This window comes from Haemaphysalis longicornis, unplaced genomic scaffold, assembly GCF_048455015.1.
Source record: "Haemaphysalis longicornis isolate Haplotype H1 unplaced genomic scaffold, Haemaphysalis longicornis Haplotype H1 scaffold_30, whole genome shotgun sequence".
Lineage (NCBI taxonomy): Eukaryota > Metazoa > Arthropoda > Arachnida > Ixodida > Ixodidae > Haemaphysalis > Haemaphysalis longicornis.
In genome coordinates this window covers 1,407,613-1,415,983 of record NW_027526336.1, presented here as the reverse complement: position 1 = coordinate 1,415,983, position 8,371 = coordinate 1,407,613, and positions in this window count along the sequence as shown.

The window sequence follows — 8,371 nt, the reverse complement described above, 5'->3', positions numbered from 1 at the left end:
ATCATTATTAAAAAATAAGGCTTTCCTGCAAATGTTGCTACGTTACCCCACACCCCGCGGTACTAGCTTTCCCAGCGACAGAGAAAAAAAGTTTGGAGAGGCTTTGGCAAAAAGCAATGATGAAACTTTATTTGATGATGACTAATGATTATGATGATTATCAAAGGCGTCCCCTTTGAATCGGGGTAACGGCATGCGTCATCTAGCCTATCTTCGTGATTTAAATTTACATTTAGTTAAACCTAAACTCGGATTTCTTTTCAATTCTGCCCTGCCGCTGCCCCTGGCTGGGATGACACTTTATCGGCTTCCCTGCTTTTTTTTCCGCCAATACTCTAGCCGCTGCTAAGTAATACCTACTGCTGACCAGTTAGTGCTTCCATCAATTGCGAAGCCCAGTGCCTCAGGAAGTAGGACTTTCCCCCCAATTCTAGCCGGCTGAATCTTTTGGCATTCTATTACTATGCGGTCGATTGTTTCTTTATCCCTGCCACATCCCTCACATGTCTCATCCTGGGACGAATATTTGCTTATGTAAGTTCGAGTTCTCAAGGAGCCAGTCGGCGCTTCAAAGAGCAACGCACTACCTTTATTGTTGTCATAAAAGTTCTATTTCGGGATCTCTTGCTTGCTTGCTTGCTTTGTAGATTCCCAGGGATCCCTTCTTTTCCATCCTCTCTGTCCACATGGGCGTCTCTGTTACCTTCACTTGCATCTTAACTGCCCCCTTCTTGTTTATTTGCCGCGGTCAAGCTATATTCAGTCGCCAGCTTTCGCGTCCTCTTCCGCCATTGGGTGTCCACACTTTTCAGGTACAGGTACCTGTGCACTCTGCACTGCCCAGTTCCTCTCGTAAAACGTGTTTTACTTTGCGCTTCCCTCACCTGGGAAGCGCCTGGGAAGCGCTTCCCTCTTCGACTAGCCGCAAGGCTAGTCGAAGAACCAGGAATTTTGAAGCGCGCAATGCGACTGGTGTTGAAAAACGTCAATTTAATGGCAGTGTTTGAACACCGCTGATTTGTAAGGGATTATACAAAATTAGAAGCTTTTGTTTTCAGGTGATAGCGCCATTCTGTGTGTCGCTGTCGCCATCAAGTGTGGCGACATTTTTGGCAAAATCTTAAGAAAAAATGGCTAGTTTCACTACTTCTTCCTCGTCTGGCGAAATTGACTCCAAACTCAGTGGCAACCCTGGTGCCGGCTGCAAGATCAAGAAGCTGGCAAACGGAAACCTCCTTCTGTAACTACTCAAGAAGCATCCGTACGACAAGGTCCCCCAAGAAACTTTGTTTGGCGAAATCCCTGTGACCGTCAGCGAACCCCCTTAACTAAATAGAGAATACAAATTCAAATTCAAATTTGCTTTTTCTCTCAACATAATACAATGTCGATGGTCTCCCTGACAAGAAAGCTGTTGCTACAGCTTCACGGGGCCAGGGAGCCAAATTGGCAGCTCAATGACGACTGTACAATGCGAATCTAAAAGTCACAAAAAAGAACAGTAGAGTCAATGCGATTAAAACGAGGGATACAGCATAACAGTACCTTTGAGAAGACCGATAAACAACGCGAAAAAAAATAAAAATAATAAAATACTTGTATAGTGAGCTTGAACGCATTGGTTCGGCGGCACAGAATCATGTACAGGTAAAAGAATAGCCAACATGATTCACGCATATTTACACAACAATAGAGAAAATTGAATTCACAAACAATCATTTCCGACAAACGCATCACGTAAGGAAGCGTCGCTAAGTCCCTGTAATTTATGTAATATGCTTGGAATGTTTATTTATTTATTTATTTATTTTAGTACCTCAAAGGCCTGGTCGATAGGCATTACATGATGGGTGAGCTCAAAAAAAAAATCACTGGAAAAAAAACCAAGCGAGTTATTAACAAAGCATTTGACAAATAATTGATTTGAAAAACTGCAGGGGAGGGCGGGTCACAAGTGGAGAAAATAAAAAGGCGGAACGAGTGGTAAAACGTTCATGGCATACACACAGAATAAAAAATTCACAGGTGAAAAACTTGACAAGCAATTGATTTTTAAAAAGTAGGCGGTGGGTCACAAGGGCAAAAATAAAGAACGGAAGCAAATAAAAAGAAGTTGAAGATGCCACAAGAACTATCAAAGCAATTTTAAAGACGTGCAGATGATCGAAAACATGCTATCGGGGAGAAAGAAGTGCACGCAAAATAGGCGAAGTCAATTGGCTGACATTTTTAACAGCGATTGCCAGAACTGTACTGAATCTCTAATCTGCGCCAGTTCCTGCGGGAGATGGTTCCAATGTTTGGCTGTGCAAACGAAAACAGAGTGCGCAAATGTAACGGTTTTTGGCCGCGTATACGATACTTGGAAAGTGTTTTTGCTTCGGCTCGAAAAACGTGCTCGACGTATGACGTATTCGTTAGGTGACAGTGTGTAATAATATTTATGAAAGAGTGCTAGTCGGGCAAGCTTTTGGCAGTGGCTTAGAAGTGGAAGAGAAGCACGCTTTTTTAGCTCAATTACGCTCTTAGAAGATGAATAATCTGAAAATGCAAACCTGACTGAACGATTTTGTACTGCTTCCATGGCCTGGACAAGGTACTTTAGGTGGGGATCCCAGATAGCGGCTGCATATTCTAATTTTGGGCGTACTAGTGTTCTGTAGGCTAGTAATTTTAGTTCTGGAGGGGCCAGTTTTAAATTGCGTTGGAGAATACCGAGAGTTTTGGTTGCTGCAGAAACGACAGATTTAACATGAACGGACCAGGTCAGATCATTTGTTAGATATACACCTAGGTATTTGTACCAGTTAGTAGGTTGGAGTACCGAACCGTAGAGGGAGTAATTGTAATTAAGTGGGTTTGCACATCTTTGGAAAGATATGGTTTTGCATTTCAGAACATTTAGCGACATTTGCCACTCGCTACACCAATTTTCAATATCTAAAAGTCTCCTTGTAAGGTTAATTAATCGTAACGGCTATTTAGTCTAGTGTATATCACACAATCGTCCACAAAAAGCCAAATTGTATTAGCTACTCGGGAAGGCAGGTGATTGATATATATTAGGAACGGAAGTGGTCCGAGTACAGTGCCTTGTGGCACTCTAGAGTGCACTTTGGTAGTATTGGAAGCAGTGTTGTTTATGACTACATATTGTTTTGTGTTAGTAAGAAAGTTGCATATCCAGGCTAGTACAAATAAATCAAGGTTCAGATGTTTTAATTTGGCAATCAAACGAGGTTGAGGAACTTTATCAAATGCATTTTCGAAGTCCAGAAATATTGCGTCAGTTTGAATGTCATTATAAATGTTTGTGTGCAAATCATGAAGGAATGTAGCGAGCTGTGTTTCACACGACAATCCTTTCTGGAAGCCGTGCTCTGACTGATGTATGAAGTTGTTGTTTTCCAAGTGATTTATCACATTTGTAAAAATGATATATTCTATAATCTTTGAGGGAATGCTGGTTAGTGATACTGGACGATAGTTAGGTGGCGATGATTTGTTACCACTTTTAAAGATTGGGACGATTTTGCCGAGTTTCCATTCCCAAGGTATATGGCCAGATGATAGTGATTGGGAGAAGAACATTGTCAACAATGCGCTTGTCACATTCATTGTGTTTTTAAGTATTTTTGATAGAATGTTATAGCGCCCCGCAGCTGAAGAATTTTTCAAGCTTTTGATTAGGTAGGTGATACCGTTGGTGTCAATTGTAATGGGGGGCATATTATTCAGAATGACAGTGTGGTCTGCTGGGAAGGTGGTGGCGCGCTCTTTCGTAAACACGGAACAGAATATGTCATTAAGTGCGTTTGCACAATCTTTATCGCCTAGTGTTTCGTCTGAGTTGCCGGATAAATTTAATGAAGAAGAAGTGGACGGAATTATGGTTTGCCAAAACTCCTTGGGATTAGTCTTCAGCATGTTAGGTAAGCTGACGCGAAAAAACGGATATTTGGCAGTGCTAATGGCTTTTTTTATTTCTATTTCCGACTTGTGGTAGGCTTCCTATGCTGACTTCTGGTTTTTCTTCCTTGCTGTTTTAAGCAGGCGTTTTTTCTTGCCTATCAGTCTTTTAATTGTCTTAGTGAACCAAGGGGCTGATGGTTTTTCTATGATAGTGATTTTGGTACAAATGTTTTAATCAGTTCGGTTATTTTAGATGAAAAAAGATGCCAGTTTTCCTGTACAGATCGGTCATCGAATCATTCTTTGAAAGAGTGGTAGAACTCATCCAGTGCCGTGATAATAGCTTCATAATTCATAATGACTGCCAAAGATAATTGGTTCGTGGGCGTGGAACGAGCCATTGTCCCGACCCACGAGTTGTATAAGTGCTAATATGTAGATCTAGACCGCATAAGTGTGTTAAAATTGCTTATATTTATCATTTGAAAAGTGTAACTGATATATCAGACGGTAAGAATAAAGCTGCCTAGTATTGAGTATTCTATGCTGCTCAAACAATTGCTTAGTCGGATGAAGATACGGGACGTTATTTATACATCTGATAGCTGTCGTTTCTAACATCAGTAACGTGTTTATATTTTTCTTGGTTGTCCTGGCCCAAACTAACGTACAGTAATTAAGGTGTGACCGGAAAAGCGAATGGTATATTTGAAGTTTCATGTTCAGCGGGAAGAAATCGCGGCATCGGTACAATGCACGCACTGTGCATGGCAGCTTTTTTGCCAGTAATTCAACATGGGCGTCCCATGTCACGCGGTGCGAGAGCACCACCCCCAATACTTTGGGCTGCTTAATAATGTCGATTTGCGAGGCCCCCATGATCAAATCTTCGGTTACATTTACATTTTTATTTTTATGCGCGAATAAAATGCATTTGGTTTTCTTTGCCCTAATTGTTAAACAGATTTCGTACGACCAAGCGTGTAAATGGGTTAAGGTAAAATTGGCGACGGAAAACAGGGGGGTTGCATTAGCATTGCTAATAAATAAACTAGTTTCACCAGCGTACAAAACATATTCGGCTTGTTTATTATATAAATTACATCGCTAACATAAACATTGAATAAAACCGGTCCTGGAACACTTCCTTGCGGTACACCGCACAATATCTTTCTGAATGAAGACTGATAGCCATTGTGCACAACACATTGCTCCCTATTAGACATTGGATTGCATAAGCGAGTGCGAGACACCACGGATTCCATATGTTTGAAGCTTTTGCTGAAGAATTTCATGATTCAGAGAATGAAATGCCTTGCTGTAGTTGGTCAATATTGCAAGTGTAAGTTTGGAGGCTTCTATGTTTTTTAATAATATTTCTTTCTGCAAGAGCACCGCAGACTCGGTGGATCAGCCTTTCATAAAGCCATGCTGGCGTTCGGACAAAATCTTATGCTTAGAAAAAAAGCTTTCAAGCCGCGCCAATTTTTTTTTTCGAAACCCTTTGATAGCACTGGTAGGACAGATATGGGTCTATAGTTAGAGGCACTGTTTTTTCATAACCCTTAAATATAACAGACCCTTAGTACGTTTCATTTTATGCAGGAAGCAACCTGACTCGATTGCAAGGTTAAATATAAAGACTAGATACGGGCAAACAAGGTCAAAGACGTGTTTTACGGGTTTCATCTGCATGCTTTCAATGTCCAGAGATTTGCTATTTTTAAGTGACATAAAAGCTTGACAACCTTCCGAGCTGTATGTTGGTTTCAAGAAAGCCGTTTTGGGAACATGGTGGTCGAGAGTACATAACATGGGGTTGGGGGACGTAATGTTAGCATTTGCATCGATGAAGTGATCGTTGAAGTGTTCAGAAAGTGTTGTAGCAGTAAGGGTCTCGCCACGAACAGTTTGTTCTGACGTTTCCGCCGTCCCGGTGCGTTTTCCCAGTGCATCATTTAGAATTTTCAATGTTTGATCAGGGCGGGATGCGTCAGCAAATAGCTGCTGATAATACTGGCCTTTGGCCTGCCGTAGTTCGGTGGTCAAACGATTGCAGAGTTTTTTAAATGCTTTATGCGCCACCAAGGTGCGCGTTTTAAAAATATGTGATGAAGCTTGTTCTTTTCTTGTATCATTTTTAGTTGATCAGGTCCAATAAACGGTTTTCTCATACGCTTACTGGCTGTGAAGGATTTTATCGGAAAACAGGCGTTGTAGTTTCTAGCGAAGATTGCAAAAACTTCGTTCTAAGCGCCGTCTGCGGTACCATGCTTAAGAACGGGTGTCCTGTCGTTTTCGCGAATTTTGTTCCTGAACTGCTCGAACCTGCACTCAGTTATGCTCTGGTAAATTACTTTGGAGGGGAGAGGGACTACAACGACTATCGCAAGAGGAGTACGCTATAAATATCGGACAGTGGTCCCTTAAGCCACAATTGATAGAGCCAGCTGCCGTCACGGGCGTGTCGGAGTTGGCCACAAGAAGGTCAAGGATTGTTGAACTTGTTAACGTCACGCGGGTTGGCGTTTTAATGACATTTTTAAAGCCACAGGCAGTCGAAAAGTTTATTAATTTTTTTGAATGAGTGGTCTAAACAAGAAGGTTAATGTTGAAATCCCCACAAAGAATTAATCGAAGCCTTTTAAATGAAGCATATTTAATGAGCTCGTCCACAAATTCTATGAAAGTATTTGTATCGCCGCTGGGTGGTCGATATAGAACAGATACAGGTGTGTTCGTGCTTTCAACACTCAGCACCTCGTAGTCTTTGGATACCACAGTAAATTGCCGTAGCTGGTCGTAGCATTTAGAAATGGATGTAAAGATGGCAGCACCACCCCCACGCTTGTCGGATCGGTTCGCTAAAAATTGCTTGTAGACCGGTAAAGAAGGAAGAATATTGAATGAGCTAAACCACGTTTCTGTAAGCATGATAATGTTGAAACGAAACGTGAATTAGCTAAGAAAGAAAGTGTATTGGTCATATTTGTTTGTAAGAGAGCGGACATTCAGGTAAATAGTAGAGGCTGTTCTTTCCGGCGGAGCACATAGTGTTGCAGATTCAGGATCAACAAATTGTTGATGAAACATTTGGCCAAAAGGACTGAAAAAACCGTGCAGCTGTTGAATTAGCTACGCGATCTTGGAAAGATCAGCCACCGTGAGGATGTGTTGAAGCGCGCTGCGCTCGTGCTTTCGGGCAAAGATCTTTCCGTTTCGCGTCCACACGAACCGCTCTCGCTTCCTTGCAATGGCCATACCCAGCAGCCGCTTAATACTATGGCACAAGTGCTCATTAATGTAAATGGGGACCCCGCCACCTGTACCGCCATCAGTGTTAGTGCTTTCACCCTGCTCACCAGTCGGGTGCAAGGAACCAAACGCGATGCGTTTTTTCCGTGCCTTTTCAAGCACACGATCCCGCTGCTGGCGGCTCTTGAATTGGACGATGATATTTTTTTCAGTCCCACGTGTGGGCACACGGTAACATGCGTCTATGTCTGACGGCAATACAGGTTCTTTCAAAACCGCGCACACCCTCTGCACAAGTTGCAAAACATTCTCTGAATCCGTCTCGGCAACACCCTTGATCTCTAGATTATATCTTCGAGAATACTGGTCACACGGCGTAAGCTTTGCGGCGAGATCTTTAATGTGCTGTGCATTTTCAGTGCATTGTTGGCGGAGGCACTCATTTTCCTCCTTTAGTTTCTTATTTTCTGCGACGACTGCACTCAGTTCCTTTTTGAAATTTTTAAACTGTGCGTTTATGAATTCCATGCTTCTCACCATCTCTCGGAACTCTGCCCGCAAATCATGGTTTTCACTGCGGCTACCCCTGTATGACGAATTTGCATCTTTCATTATTGCAAAAAGAACAGTAGAATCATCTCAGATGGCGACCTAAAGTACCTGAATCTGGAAAAGGCCTGAGACGGTATAAAAGAATAAAGCGTCAAAAATGTCTATCCTATGAAGATTATACGCGAAAAAGAGAATTCGAGACGTAGATTACTGTCCTCACCTTTTCATAAAGCATAGTTCCGGACCCTGTGGAGGCAGTCGACACTATGACGAAAATTCAACCGTATAGCAGATCCACGCCGATGCTTCAAAACACAACGAAGCAGCCACGGCTCGCAGGGCTGCCGGGGCAACAGACTGTCGCGACCGGCGCAGAGACAACGAGGCGCGACAGCGTTTGGCCTCGAACAGATTTTAAGTGCGATGCACTTTATAAGCGACCCCGAACCTTCCGCCATCCGCATTGCTCCTCCTCCTCTCCCCTAGCAACGGCGCGAGGAGCGGAGAGGAGCGTCCGTAGCAACGGCGCAGCGACGTCACACCCCACGTGACCCGCCCGCGCTCCGCCCCCCGCGCCGTGGCTGCGCGCGCCCGCGCCGGCTCCCGCACCGCTCCTTGCGCCGTGACGTGACACTCCCACGTGACCGCGCGC